This window comes from Balaenoptera borealis, assembly GCF_965194805.1.
Source record: "Balaenoptera borealis genome assembly, chromosome: 1".
NCBI classification, from domain to species: domain Eukaryota; kingdom Metazoa; phylum Chordata; class Mammalia; order Artiodactyla; family Balaenopteridae; genus Balaenoptera; species Balaenoptera borealis.
In genome coordinates, this window is record NC_138860.1 from 35,319,976 (window position 1) to 35,335,947 (window position 15,972).

The 15,972-nt window shown below is 45.8% G+C and overlaps 1 long non-coding RNA gene across 7 annotated transcripts in view; it reads right to left on the reverse strand.

Annotated features, from left to right (window-relative positions):
- The window catches only part of LOC309631101, a 148,561-nt gene that overhangs the window by 108,580 nt on the left and 24,009 nt on the right, over nucleotides 1-15,972 (reverse strand). For 4 of the 7 annotated variants that reach the window (XR_014246056.1, XR_014246057.1, XR_014246061.1 and 1 more), the window contains exon 4: nucleotides 76-244. This is a non-coding gene — a long non-coding RNA (uncharacterized lncRNA). Of the gene's footprint in view, nucleotides 1-75; nucleotides 245-711; nucleotides 809-15,972 lie in introns of all 7 variants that reach the window. The other 3 variants (XR_014246058.1, XR_014246059.1, XR_014246060.1) reach the window with 3 other exon arrangements.

Consider the following 15,972-nt stretch of genomic DNA (forward strand, 5'->3'; position numbering starts at 1 on the left):
GGAACCCAACGTTTTCTCTGCCTTTTTCGTACACTCTCCTCTGCTCAGGGAGAGGGCAAAACTGTATTTACTTACTTGAAGGGCATCTGGGTCAGATGGTCTCCCTCAGACAGCAGTGCTGAGGAGCTGGCTGAAGAAATATTTTCCCAATTCTGCCTGGTTTCCATTTGAACAGGAAAAAAACTGGTTCTAAGGAATGCAGCCGGTAGGTAAGTAAATAGGGCAGCTGTGATGTGAGTTCCAGCTGAAATAAAGAAAACTTATGAGTCTGGTTTATATAAAAAGAAAGCTTATAGATTCAGATTTTCCTCCCTTCCTGCCTCCGGTCTCTCTCCTACAACAGGGCACAGTCTGTGCTTGCATTGCCCTTCCCTTCCCCCAGGGATGTAATTGGCACCTGGTTGCTCCTTGGCTCTAGTACAGGATAAACTTGCTGTTTTCTGGACACTTGTTTTCAGTGGTGGAGTTATTCATTTCTCTTTTCATAGTGGACATTACTTAGACTCCATTGGACTCTCTCAAGGGGCCATGTTCAAGGATCCACTATTCTGAGTTGGAATAATCCTCCAGCCCCAGTTCCGTTCAAAACTCAGTCATTTCCCTTGAGAGCCAAGGACAGAAGGAGGAGATGGGGAACCCAGCAGGTTTAGGAATTCAGCTAGATTTCTGATCCTCCCTGAAAAGATGCAATTCTCTTTCCTATCCCCAAACCTGGTAGTGAATTAGCCACACCAAAGATGCATGTGTATATGCACTCCGTGTCAGTACAGGCAGACCTTGGAGATAGTGCAGGCTGGGTTCCAGACCACTGCAATAAAATGAATATCACAATAAAGTGAGTCACACAAATTTTTTGGTTTCCCAGTGCATATAAAAGTTATGCTTACACTATACTGTAGTCTATTAAGTGTGCAGTAGCATTAGGTCTAAAAAAGTACATACCTCAATTAAAAATTACTTTATTGCTAAAAAAATGCTAAGCATCATCTGAGGCTTTAGTGAGTAGTAGCAGTCACATCAAAGACCACTGATCACACATCATCATAACAAATATAGTAATAATGAAAAAGTTTGAAATATTGAGAGAATTACCAGAATGTGACACAGAGACATGAAGTGAGCAAATGCTGTTGGAAAAATGGTGCTGATAGACTTGCTCAGTGCAGGGTTGCCTCAAACCTTCAATTTGTGAAAAATGCAATATCTGCAAATGCAATGAAGTTAAGCACAATAAAATGAAGTATGCTTGTATATGGCAACAACGCTGCAGAAATGGCTCTATTTACTAGTTTCTATTTGTTCATATGTATGTGTTAGGGTGTAGTGTAGCCATCTATTGTGAACCTGAATGTTTGCAGGTACATGTGTGTGTGTGTGTGTGGTGTGTGTGTAGACAGGCATGTGTGAGTGCCATTTTGTAGATACCTGTGTGTTTGAACGCGTATAAAATCACGTTTGTGTGTTCCTCTGTCTGTATTTTTGCATATGCAGATGTGATTCGTGTGAGCAGGAGTGAGACTTTCACAAACCTGGTTGAAATGCTTGGAGAACGTCATCATCTTCTAAAAGGAGAGGAATGAAACATTTTGAAGAAAGGATTAAAACACCCAAACATTTCTTTTTTAAGACTCCCTATGTTTCCTCTATGTGTAATGGAAAAATACCAGATATTTGCATTTTTCTGTCATGATAAGGATGGTTGATTTCATCCAGGGACAGGATTTCATCATTAAGTTTAAGCTAAAAATTCTTTAGAAGGACTGTTGTAAGAGGAAAGATGAGAGACCATGGCCCCTGAAGGGGCAAGTTTGGACATATCAAGCTTCCCTTCCCCTCTCTCCAGCTGCTGCCATCTGCCTCTAAAACATCGTGGCCCTCTTACCACTGTTCAAAGGGAAAGGGCTGGTCTCTAGCTGTGGATCCCTTTAGCACATGGACAAGGGGCCAGGGGCCATGCCCTTCTTCCTTCTGAGGACAAGGAGACACAAAAAAGACATGAGATTGTGTTGTAGCAGAATGAGCAGGGGGAAATGTCTCTACTTCTTTATGGGCCGTGGGATATAATAAGGCCTTTCTGAAGTGTTTGTGAATTCTCTTCCAGGTGATTCTAAGAGGAGACGACTCATAGTTCTCTGAGGTGAATTAGAAGTAGGATCATGGAGGGGCATACAATCATCAGGATGACCTCTGGAAGTTTTAATAATACAATAACTTATGTTTATTGGGTATTGTTATGGTGCCATGAGGGCTTTGTGTGTGTCAACTCATTTAATCTCTGCCACAACCGTTTAAAGATAATTATTACCCTTACTTAACATATGAGGAAAAAGAGACACAAAGAGGTAAAGACACTTGGCTAAGGTCATATAGCTAGTAAATGATGGATTCAGGATTCACACCAGGTGGTCTGGCTCCAGAGTCCACCCAGTCAACCATTAGAGTGTCCTAGTCCTGCCAACTCTGCTCTAGGGCTCTGCGTCACTTCAGAGAAGTCAGTGCCTCTTCTTATTGCTGACACCTGGAGGGTTAGGGCTAAAACGGGTGTCCATCAAAGGCCCAACTACCAGGAATACTTTCAGATGCATGTGTTCATTCCATGAAAACCCAAAGCTGGAATAGAACCTCAGGAAGCCACCTGCCCTCACAAGTTTGGGGTTGGAAAGTTTCTGGCAGGAAGAAAACTCACATATTTAGCACTGTGTGTGTAACAGCTGCTGTGCTCCTTGCTTGTTATAATCACCATGTCCTGACACACTGGTGTAACAAACCCTTTGCCTTGTTTCCCCTAGAGCTGTAAAGTGTTTCTTCAGTGAAAGCTTACCGTACCCACAGACTTCTTCTAAGGAAACCTGCCCTGCCCAATGCCCCTGTAACTTTGTGGTTCTGTCTTCTTAGATACAGCTGACTGGGGCAAAGGTGACCCAGTGGCAGCCAATTCACAGACTAGCCAGCCCTGGCTAGAAGATTAACCAGGACCCTCAGATGGTTGCTTTCAGAAATCCAAGGTTGAAACTATTGGAAGGAGGAGGTAGTTAACAGTGGATGTTGAGGTGGAAAGATATAGAGAACGGAAAGGCCATGAAAGTTGTGTGCAAGATGAGGTTTTGAGGAAGCAAAACTGGGAGTGAACAGAGGCTATAAGGAAAAGAAGGCATATGCACAGGGAGAGAGAAGTGGCCGAGTCCCAACGGCCTTCTGGTTTCAAAGCAGCCACCAGCCTGCCTATGCCCTAAAGCAGCTTGAATGAGCTCCTCGTTATACAAAGACCTCTTAGAATACCAAAGTTTCCAAATTATTTACATTTTTTATATTGTGTTAGAATTAAAACAGAATCAAGGTTATCACATAATAAGTCTTTCGCTGATTTCTGTTCCAAAATGCCATTTTGGGTGGGGGGAAAAATTAGTAAAGGTAGGCAAATTTCACATAACACAAGATTTATCTTATCTGTGCTTGTAGTAACTACATCTCACATACATTAATGGTTGTAACAAATACAGACTATTGTAGTGCTTTACTTCCCTGCAAAATTGTTTTAGGTATTATAAACATCTGGTGTGTCATTCATGTGAATGTCACCCATTACAATTTGCAGTGTGTGGCAGTGGGAAATGGATGGGAACAACTGCGAGGTATTTTTACACATCTTTTCACAGAGAGTCAAATTGAGACTCAAAAGGTTAAGTTCCATGCAGCTAGCACATGTCAGAGACAGGATACAAATTTAAATCTTGACTTCATAATGCAGCAGTTTGATGGACTAAAAATTCTGAAGATTTCTGTTACAAAACAACTAGATCCTATACAAAATATAGCAGTTATTTCAGTGCCAGACTTGTAATAAACAATTCTACAAGGACGAAAAAAGGCCTTATAAACCATGAACTAAAACCAGTACTGTGAATGGTTAAGCATAAGTAAAAGGTGAGGGTTGCCCAGAGGATAAATGCTGATATCAGGGCTGCTTTTAGGAGACTAAGCCTTGGGCCATCAGCAAAGTGGAGGGGCTGAACCCAAGACCCTGAAGTTTAGCCAAGGATCCACTAGGGTATAAAGCTTTCTGTGGTCCGTAGTGGTCCTAGCTTCCGTCAAAAGCAAACGCAAATTCTCACTGAGAAAAGAATCTTCATTTTAGTTCTCTAGGTTTTTCAGAAATAAAAATCAAATATGAGCTCGCCATCAAAGATCAGTAAACACACAAGAAATAAACCACCACAACAAATGTAGCCCCCTGCCTCCCAACAAGAGCTTCAGGTATTGAAATTATCAGATACAGAATATGAAGTCATGATATATGAAATGTTTAAAAAATTTTTGAAGTGGAATGACAGATATGAAATAGACATTACCAGAAATGACAGGCATACATATTTGAGGGAGTTCCAGGGCCTAAGCCCTTAGCAGCTCTCCTTCATGAAAGGCCCCGAAGAAGTGAAAGCATCACTGCTGTTCCCTAGTGGCAGCCTCCGGCTGAGAGGGAGCTGGAGCTGAGCAGAGTTGGAAGCAGTCATGGAACTCACCACTGCGAAGGCCCCTCAACCCCTTCTAGACCTTTCATGCTACCTCTGAAGCCGCAGCTTGGTAAACACTATACATTTAAATACTATCTTACTGGAGTGAACATAACCTGCAGGCAGAGCAATAATCAACTCAGTGTTCTCTCTAGGCCTGGGGAGGGGTGCTTAGGGGGAGCTGGATTTTGCCTTCCATTTTTCCAAGGTCAGAAATTACTTTGTAGTTCACTTGGCTCAATTTCCCTTTGGATCAGCACTAAAACAGCTTTTAACTAAAAGTTTTCTCCCCACTGAAATGCACCAAAGTCAACTAAGACTCCTGGCCTTAGATCATAATTCCCTTCCTTTTCCTCCCCTGAGAAGCAGCCTTGAAGGGTGATTGATTTGCTTAACATTTGTTGGTGCAGATATGAAAGGCAGCTGCTTCTCCTCAGCTAACATTTGAATCAATGTATGCTGTTTCTTTCTAGGGCCTGGTATTTCTTGAAGGTCTTCTCTGGCCTTCCTCCACAAAGAGGCAACATCCTCCTCTCAACAGGAAATGGGAGGAAACACAGGAGCAATACGGTGTCAAAATGTTGAAGTTGCAAAGAGGAAAAAGGAGATAGCTGGCCAGGGGACACAAGAAGTCAGTGGAACGACTGCTCGTCCCTCCCAGGATCTGCATCTCAGCTTCCCTGGCTTAGGGCTGGTCTATACCTCCGCTCTGCCCCACCTTAGCATCCCCGGGTCCTCTTCTTCTTCTCCTGGACCCCTGGACAAGAAAAGACTTTCCTTTTGTAACCTAGACCTTGCTGCACCATCCCTCCTTCACATTTAATCAAGATCTCTCAGGCTTGGGTCCCTGGAAGTCCTACCCTCACTCCTAAGTGCTATAACAAATAAACCCTTTGTTCAGATTGTCCGTATCCCTTCCTGATTGCTAACAAGATGCAAACACATTCGAATCTCCTCCCCAGGTATGCTTCTCTAAGGTAACAAAGTACCCAGTTAATCCAGCCCTGAGGGTCAGGCGCAATAGAACAAGAATGCCCAGTCCCTAAACCCGAAAGAGGAAACAATCAGCCTCTGCAAAGTTCACAGTCCTTGGTGTTCATCAGAAACACCCAGAGAGATTGATAAAATTACAAATTCCTGGGCCCCAACACAGAACCACTGAATTAGAATCTCCTGAGATAGAGACCCCCATGACTGCACAAATAGCTCTTCAGGTAATCCAGATGCACACAAAAGTTTGGGGATTACTGGTTTAAGGGTATCAGTTCTACGGAATCTGGAATGAGAGATACTCCAAAGAGACCCTGAGATATCATAACTTAGAATCCTGTAACAATAGTAATAGAGGTGGGAGTAGTAATGATTGCTAGCACTTACAGCTACTCTCCATGTGGCAGGTACTATTTCTAAGTGCTTTACATGTTATTTCCTTCTCACAGTAACCCTCTGAAGTAGGCACTACTATTATCTCCATTTTATAGATTAGGAAACTGACAAGTAGAGGGGGTTGTCCTAAGATCACATAGCTAGTAAGTAGGAAAACTTAAATTTGATCTCAGACAGTCTTACTCCAAAGTCTCTGCTCTGAGCCACTATACCATACAGTTGCCCTACCCTAACTGGCCCCCTCTCCTTGTTTAATAGATGGGGGGGTTGAAAGGGGAGAAGGAGTCTAGAGAAGAGCTGGGAGGAAGATGGAAAGACCATTGAGCTCCATCTTCCCCACCTGTCACTAATCCCTGCCACACTAATAAGAGGAGGACAAACAAAGGGGTCAGAGAGGGGGTGCTGAGAAAGAACGGCCTCCCCATTCAGTTTGACCACTCTGGTAATAACTTCCTGCTGGCCCATCCATGCGTCTGAGGAATGGTCAAGACTGCTCCCTTTGTCTGCCATGTCCTTTCTCTGCATCAACACCTGACAAGATCCTCCTGATCCTTCAAGGCTCTCTGGAAAAGAATTAGTAACTCTCCACCCTGACAGGGCTTATGATGACATCTTCTTTTGCAATGATATATGTTCATCTCTTTCTTCAGCCACGTGTTCCTTAAAAGCAGGGACTCCACAGTCCTGTTTATCAATGTAGTCCCTATGCTTGGCACTTAAGGACTCTCAATAAGCGTTGTTGAAAAAAAATGAATGAGGGACCTACTGTGTGCAGGCACCACTAGACCCTGTGGATCATTGAGGACCGTGCATTGTCCCTGATTGCATGGAATATATAACCCTGTTAAGAGGAGCAGATGTGTCCCCAAGCATCACTGGCCTGCTGTGTCACTGTGAGTCAGCCACTGCCCAGTAGAAATTCTTTCCTGGTAGAAAAAATTTATAAAACCTTTGGGGATATTTTCTACAATTCTGTTACCTCCTGTCTGTTTCCACATAGAGACATCTTTAAACAGAAAGACCTGTGTACTTGTGTGCTTGTGGTTTGGAGGGTGGGAGGGAGCCAGAGAAGGGGAGCTGAAAAGGCCACTTTCCGACTGTACTGGGGAAGGGTAGGTGGTGGCACAGTGAGGAGGAGAGGGAAACTGACAGAGGCCCCAGGTTGCTGGTGAAGAAATGAGGGAATTCTCAGGGAGCCAGCCTGGGCAGAGGCAATGCTCTTAGGGGTGATTTTTACGTCTGGGTGCCAGTTCAGGGCTGTTCTGCACAGTCTTGCTATGTTAGGTGGGATGTAAGGGGTTACCATCCTATTGCTCCCTCTCCTCAGCCAGCTCTACTCAGAGCCCAGAAACCCTGGGGCCAGATTGGCTCCTCCGCAGGCTGCCACACAACATTTGTTTGGGCCTTGCATACTAACTGGCTCCACACTGCGGTTCCAGGACTTAATTGTGAGCCCATCACGACCCCTTCTGTCCTCAGATAGGAATGTGCACGGACTCATAGCAGAAACCGGGGTTGTACAAGTACCGGAGGCTGGAGGGGGTGGGGGGTGGGAGATCTTGGGTGTTACGCTTTGCCTGAATGGATGCACGGTCATCTTCTGAAGGATGAGAGGAAGCAACAAGGCCAGGAGGCCCAGCCAGGGCCACAGAGGTCAGGAAGGAGGCAGCGGCATCCCATGAATTTCCCCAGTGGAAAACCAGGTGCCAGAACACAGGGTGGAAAGTTAATGCATCTCCCAGATATGGGCTATTTTCTTTTTCTTCTGATCTCAGACGCTTCCAAATGACTTGTCCAGGCCTGGCCAGTCCCTCAGCAGAGCCTGGATGGATGAGGTTAGGGCCAAGAGGTCAGCACTGCCAACAGGACTCAGGAGCCCCAAATTTGTCTTCTTTCCAGAATGAGTCAGTCCAGGCTGCTGAAGCAGCCTACCTCGCCTGGTTCCCACTCCTTCAGGGGCCCCAACACAGTCTGGTGTTCCAGTCCTGGACCTGGGCAAGAGGGATTAAAGGAGCTGGAGCCCTGGATTTGTGCATCAAGCCCTTTCCTGTTCATCCACCTCTGACCTCAGGCCCCAGTTCTGACAACCAGCTTTCTTCCTCGCTCCTGAGGCCCAGTTCCTCACATCCTGAAGATCTCAGCCTCTCCACCAGAATTATAGTAAAGACTCAGCCTGGTAAACCCCTGCCTCTGGGGGCTGCCAGCTACCCAGCCCTCCTGCTCTTGCCCAGGGACAGCAGATCCTCACTAGGCACCCGTGGTAGCCACTGTTAATCAATCACATCACTCTTTCCTACTTTTTCTGCTGAGGTCAGACTTAAACCCCCACCCTTGACTCAGAGCTCCAGAGAGTCACTACCAATTCTTCAGACCTGGCATGGGAGTTCCCATTCCCTCCTAATCTCAGAGGGATATTTACATTATTCTATCTATTTTAGGAAGAGGAGAATTTGGTAGAGAAAGAAGATACAAGAATCTTATCTGGTTCTTAATCCAAAGTGGGAAATATCCTCTAATCAGGCTGAGCAAAGTCCCAGAATGTAACCAGGACCACTAGCTTTATTCAATGTCTCCTTCATTAAAAAAACAAAGTGCGTGATCTCCATTTACCCCAGGGGAAGTCCTAGCTTTCACTCAGCAATAAACTCTCATTTCACACCTCTTTCATGCTGCTTGCTGCCAAATACATATAGAGATGTCTATGTATATGATACTGGCCTTGCCCTAACTGTACTCAAAGTCCACTTCCTCAGTATCCCTTGAGTGTGTCTTTGGGAGTCCTAAGCCCTGACTTACAATGTAGCTCTAAGGCATTGATTTCCTAAACCTTGTGCTTCAGAATCACCTGCAAGTTTGTTAAAAATACAGATGCCTGGGCCCTACCTTATTCTCACTAAGAATCTCCTGGACTAGGGCCTGAGATTCTGGTCCTATAGCAGTATTCTTAAAGGGTAATCACAGACCAGTGGCATCATGAACACCTGAAAACTTCTGATAAATGCAAATTCTCCCTCTGTACCACAGACTCTGGAGATGGGGCCCAGCAATCTGTGTTTTAACAGCCCTTCAGGTGATTCTGGTGCACACAAAATTCTAAGAACCACTGCCCTAGGTGATTCTGAGATAGATTCAAGTTTGAGAGCCATTGATCCGAGGGGCCTTCTAGAATTCTGATTTCAGCCACTGTTCCTTTGGGCACATCCAGTGCAGCCCAAGAGGTAGGGAGAAAACACTGGAACATCTTTAGTCTTCTCTAGGGGACCGGCATATTCCAAGGGAGAGGCTGGAAGGGACAACTTCTCCAGGCTATTGCTATACCTGGCATTAGTTTCTGCTGGCTGCTAGACCACTAGCCAGCCAAAGGCCCTTCTGAAAGGTTCTATTCAAAGTTGTTAAATGAGCAAACACCATCATTTTTTCCTTTCCTCTGCACCTGGAGCTGTGACCAGAAGTGTTGGCAGCTGCATCTGTGGCCCCAGAAAATGGTCAGAGCAAAAGAAGATCAATCCTCACCTGCTAGGGAGCTGGATCCCTGGGAAGGAGCTGGCCAGTGGGTTAGAAAGAGAGAATGTCTGCCGGAAAATTGGGCCAATTCCTTGGAGTGGGAAAACCAACCCTTGTCTATATCCCTAGCACAGTGCTTACATTTGAAAGGTACCTGAACAGTGAGCTGCGCTGAATGCTTACCAGATGGTCTCTGGGGATCTCTCAGTCTGAGGGGGACACATGGACAGGCCAACCACCCACAGACAATCCAACAGCAACATTATAACCAAGATAGGAACCTATGCCATAGCCCAGTCAGGGGTCAGGGCACTTTGGGGTGGGAGCTGTGGACCTTTATAGTTGCAGACAGAGCAGAGACTTGAATCTGTCCTGTCCTCTACAGCCCACATCACATGACCAATGCAGGACTCTGTGCTGAGCTGGCCACTGAGCAGAGGGAATTACACAGCTGTGCGTCCTCTCTCAGGGGTCTACACTCATAATCATTTCCACAAGGCAGTGTAAGTCCTGGGTTCTGAGTTCAACTACAGTTTATTTTTTAACTTCCTATCCTTTGATTCACTTGGGGACCAGGAATAAACCCTCTGGTGTTTTATAAAATCACATGGCTTTGACTTGTTGAATTTGAGCACCAGAAGGGGTCACCACGCACTTCCTCCCCACTCATATCCCAGAAGATCCTTCTTACTAGCAGTGGGATCGGGTAACTTCCATGCCCTTTCCCAGCCTCAATCTTTTTATCTGCAAAATAAGGATGACATTGTCAACCTCACAATGCCCTTACACCATGTTACAGGCATTTAACAAATTCTAATTTCCTACTTATTTTCTCATTTAGGCTGAAGAAGCCAGTGCCCAAGTCCACAAAGTGGTAGAAGTGGGGCCTGAGTCCAGTTTCTCTATCTCTCCATCCAGAATTCCATTGCAATGGGTTGAATTGTGTCCCCCAAGAGGATATGTGGAAGTCCTAATCCCTGGTACCTGCGAATATGACCTTATTTGGAAATAGGGTCTTTGCAGATGTAGTCAAGTTAAGATGAAGTCATATTGGACTAGAGTTGGCCCTAAATCCAATGGGCCAACTTGATAAGAGAAAGGAGACTGAGATTTGGATACAGAGATACACAAAGAAAAAGATGGTGTAAAGATGAAGGCAGAGATGGGAGTGACGCAGCTGCAAGCCAAAGAAATCCAAGATCTACAGGGAGCCAGGAGAAGGTAGGATGAGGCAAGGAAAGGCTCTTCCTTGGAGCCTTCAGAGGGAGTGTGGCCCTGCCAATACCTTGATTTCACACTTCTAGGCTCTAGAACTGTGGAAGAATAAATTTCTGTTGTTTTAAGCCACCCAGATTGTGGTAATTTGTTCTGGCAGCCTTAGGAAACTAATACCTCCATCCTCCCCGCAAACCCGAAGCATGGCTGCTGACCTTTCCTTGGCTGGCCCAGTTCCCATCAGCAGCCTCTGCTCTCCTGCCCATCTCCACCCTTATCTGACTCTCCATAAAATAAAATAATATTTTAAGTGTGAATCACGCTTTATAGTTTACTGGGTATCAACAATACACAAGTTTTTCACTCAACCCTCACAGCCACCCTGAGAACTTTAAGGTTTGTTGACCCCATTTTATAGATGTGGAAACTGAGGACCAGAGAGATTAAGTTGACTATACTATGATCTCATGACAAATAAGTGGAAGAGCCGAGGATGAACCCAGATATTCTGACTCGTAAGCCAGGATTGTTCTTCTTTAAGCTTTTTTGTTGTGAAATATAACAATACACATACATAAAGATGCACAAAACAGGGGACTTCCCTGGTGTTCCAGTGGTTAAAAATCTGCCTTCCAATGCAACGGACGTGGGTTCTATCCCACATGCCGCGGGGCAACCAAGCCTGCGTGCTCTAAATCCCGCACGCCACAACTAGAGAGCCCACACGCTGCAACTAGTGAGCCCGTGAGCTCTAGAGCCCTCATTCCACAACTGGAGAGAAGCCTGAGTGCCGCAACGAAAGATCCCGCATGCCGCAACTAAGACCTGACTCAGCCAAAAAAATAAAAAAAATTTTTTTTTTAAAGATGCACAAAACACAAATGTATAGCTCAAGGTCAGCAACACCCACATAACCACTCACTAGGTCAAGGAATAGAACGTTGCCAGCTCCCAGGCACCCTCTGCCAATCACTCCTCCTTCCTTCCGCCCAAGGTAGTCACTGCCAGGCCATTCCTCTCTGTTCCATTCTGACCTTTGCATCATTAAGAATCAGCAGAGTAAGATGTGACAAAGTGAAAGAGTGGCATGGACATATATACACTACCAAACGTAAAATAGATAGCTAGTGGGAAGCAACCGCATAGCACAGGGACATCAGCTAGGGGCTTCGTGACCACTTAGAGGGGTGGGATAGGGAGGGTGGGAGGGACGGAGATGCAGGAGGGAAGAGATATGGGAACATATGTATATGTATAAATGATTCACTTTGTTATAAAGCAGAAACTAACAAACACACCATTGTAAAGCAATTATACTCCAATAAAGATGTTAAAAAAAAAAAAAAAAGAAGAAGAAGAATCAACAGAGACCACAGGAAAAGACAGAAACCTGTCAACTTTTTCCCCTAAGGCTCAGGAGTTCCCTGAAGTTAGGATGCTCTAGGGCTCTTCCCCATCCTACTCTTTAGGAGAAAAACAAAACTCCCAACTGGTCTTGACATTTCAGAACCATAAAATCTGGGAGTGGCTGCCACTTTTTGAAGCGGTCAAACCACAGACTTTTAACAAGAAGGGGGGGGGAAGCAGAAGGATAGGCCCAAGGGCAACAATCATGGGCGAGTTAAAGAAACAAAACAAAAATTACAAAGTCCCCCAGGACCCCCTGGCTGCCACTTCTTCCTCCCCATCCCATCCGAGATGCCTCTCCTGTACTTGCAGGGGTCAGCTAGATCCACAGGATATCAGCCTAATCTCATCCAGAGGCAGGGGTGAACCACATGGATTCTTGGATCTTTCCTGCCTGAGTTTGTGACACCTCTCTTCTCCAGAAGTCTGTGCTCCTGTTCTTGGTATCATAGGGCAGGGCAGAGTAAGAGAATGGGTGTTGATGCCCTGTCTACTTCACAGGGGTGTTGTGAGGATCAAATAAAAAATATATTTCCTCAAAAAGTTAAACATAGAATTATGTTTAACTATATGACCCACTATTCCACTACTAGGTATATTCCTCAAAGAATTGAAAACAGGTACTCAAACAAATACTTGTTCACAAATATTCATAGCAACACTATTCACAATAGCCAAAAGGCTGTAACAACCCAAATGTTTATCAATGGATGAATGGATAAACAAATTGTGGTATATACATACAACAGATTATTATTCAGCCATAAAAAGGAATGGAGTCCTGATACATGCTACACTTTGGATGAAACTTGAAGACATTATGCTAAGTTAAAGAGGTCAAAGAATCACACATTGTATGATTTCATTTGTATGAAAAATTCAGAATAGGCAAATCCATAGAGATAGAAACTAGATTAGTGGTTGCCAGGGACTGAGCCGGAGGGAAGAATGGGGAGTGATTGCTTATTGGGTGAGGGGCATTCCTCAGGGGTGACAAAATCTTTTGAAACCAGAATGGTGGTAGCTGCATAACATTGTGAATGCACTAAATGACGCTGCAGTGTACATTTAAATGGCTAATTGTATTTTTATCTCAATAAAATATGTACGTATATATGGAAGTGTGCAATGTGTGAAGCCTTTGGTGTATATGACCACTGGCTTGCTTACTCCTCTGCAATGAGAAGAGATGAGGGCAGCTTGCCTTAACTCTCCTCTAAAGCACACTGCAACCATGCTCCACTACATATGGTTCAATTCAGCCTCCCAGGTCAGTGCTGTTGCCAGACTGTGCGGGCATATGTTATCATGCATACACTGATGTGCCCACAGGCGGTGGTGCTCTGCAGAGAACACAGTTCCCACGTGGAGCACCCATCCCTCTGCAGTGGACAAATATGTCCTAATTTACCCATCTCAGGTAGTAGGGAATTATCAGCAAATCCAATGAGTTCCTATTCTCATTGAGTCTCTTCACACATAGCAGTGCCCACAGAAGGCTCACAGAAATGCAGGGCAGGCTCCAGAGACAATAGCAAGTGGGAGGCTGCGGGCGCTTGCAGCCAAATGCGAAGGCAGGGTTTGCTTTTAGCTAGTGAATGACACACACACTCCCCTGGCGCCTCCCGCACTGATCTCCAAGCATTTAAAGGGTACTGCTTTCCTCGGGGAGGGTCCCTGGAGAGGCAGGGGCCAGGAAGGATGCAAAGCCTGTAGGGCTGGATGTGTACCATGGGGAAGGAGTGTGGCCAAATTGTTGCTGCTCTGGGCACTCCGGGTTGGTACCCAGGCTTCTTCTGCTGTTAGGGTCATTAGGTCTGGGTTTATTACTTTGCATGAAGATCCCAGTAAGGCTGGGTGGACAGGACAGTGTGTGTGAGGTGAGGAGAGAACAGCCTTGGGTGCTGTAAGCTCACCAGGAAGACTGCTTTCTTACACTGCCAAGCAAGAGGGGCCCCAGCTCTCCTCCATCCGTCGCCTGCTCTAAGCCCCAGAGGATGCAGGGTTCTATCTAGCAGGCGCCTGGTCACCAACCTCTAGAGGAGCTGCCTTGTTGCCCCTGAGGCCACATCCCTAATGACCCCAGATGAATGGGGTCAGATGATCTCTCCGAATCCCAGGGCTTAAAGTGGAAGTGAGTTCATGCCTCTGGGCTCCTTTGCCCTGGTTGACGAGTTGGAGCCACAGTTACTACATGAGCTGCCAGAGGCCCTGCCAGCAGCACTCAAGGTTCCTTCTGCCTGGTGGCCAAGCCCACTCAACTGCCAGAAGCCAGAGGTCTTAGGTAATGGTTCCTTGCTGTTTCCTTGCATTTCCCCCAGGCTTGGGAGGTACTGGGCTTTAGGAGATGCTGCTGGCAGCCCGGGGCACAGACAACAGTCTGCATGAGGTAGGGAACTGGCACAACCAGGCAAACTGTGCACACCTATTGCCCTCCCCAGTGCTCGTGCACTTGTACACACACAGGCACTCATATGCATAAGAAGCAAGAGGATGAATAATGCAGAAGGGAGGAGGTTTGGCAGGAGGTGGTCCTCTGCAGTTGGAGAGGCACCCAGCCAAAAAAAGAAAAAGAAAAAAGGAACAACAACAAAATCTGACTTTCCTTTACCTATAACCAGCTGGTGCTCTCTTCCCATCCCTCCTGCTATGTTAAATTAGGAGAGGACCTCACACAGCAGAGGAGAGGACGTTAATTAAAGCATCAACTTTGTGCCTGAACCCCAGTCACTTTTTTCACTCACTTAAAATGCCTCCTGTTGATATAGCGACACAGCTCAGAGCTTCCATGGGGCTCCCAGCCCTGGGCTGCAGACATAGGTCTCTAAGAACAACAGTATGACTAGGCAAAAACATCTCTTCAGCTACTAACCTTTCAATTCTTCATTACCTTCCAAATAACAGCACTTGTTCATGTCAAATCCCACTAATTGGTGACACTAACTCCTCTCCTCCAGCAAACCCACAGTAGCCAACTAAAGCCTTCCTAACTCAGGGCCTCCTCCTCCTCCCTTCCCCAGTGTCTCCCTCCTCTCCTCCATTTCTTGTCCTGTCCGGGCTCTCTTCCCTCCTGTTGAGACAAGATGGTATGTCTGGCAGCTGTCAACTCACTGCACTTTATCAAACCTTGACTGAATATCCACGATGCCCTAGGCATGGGTGCAGAGTCAGTGGAGATGTTCCTTCAGCAGTGTCAGTACAAACCAGGGCCAGAGTCAAAGAAAACTAGGCCAGAACACAGAAAAAGAAAGAAAAAAAGAATCAAAGAACACCTGGACTTCTGTCCCCTTCAGGCTTGGATCTCATGGAAACCTGGCTCTGGAAGAAAGAGAGATGTGGAAGGCGGGTGTTCTGCAGTAGGTCAGGTGGCTTCCCACAGTCCTGGACTCCGTGGTGGAGACCCCAGGAGCAGATCTTCTGGAATTGGGGCTTTCTGGGAGAACTTCCTTCCAACTAACTTGCCCAGGTGGGCACAGAAGACTCACTTAGACAGTATGGGTTGTAATACAGGTCCCAGGGCAAATGCTGAGTGCCTCTGCTGCTGCCCTGGGCCGACAATGGGAGGCTGGGAGCCGCAGCAGCAGGAGAAACACAGACAATAAGGAGTTGGCACTGCCAGTGAGAAGCCAGGGACAGTCTCCTTCAGTATATTTCCCTGAGGGGAATCACTGACAATAGGGACTTCTGGTGACCCTTGGGCAGGTGGTGCAGTCAAAAGAATCCTAATTTTGTTTCCTAGTTTACTCCATCCATTCATTCATCTGTTCATTCATTCATACATACTATATATACCATATGCTTGTGTTTAAATCTTAGTTCACCTCTTTGAGCTTCAGTTTATCTCGTGTTAAATGGAGATAATTGTAGCTGTGTTCCAGCGTTTTATGACGTTTAAATGAAATGATGTATGAGGACTTAGCCTTAAAAAATATTAATTCCCTCTGCTTCC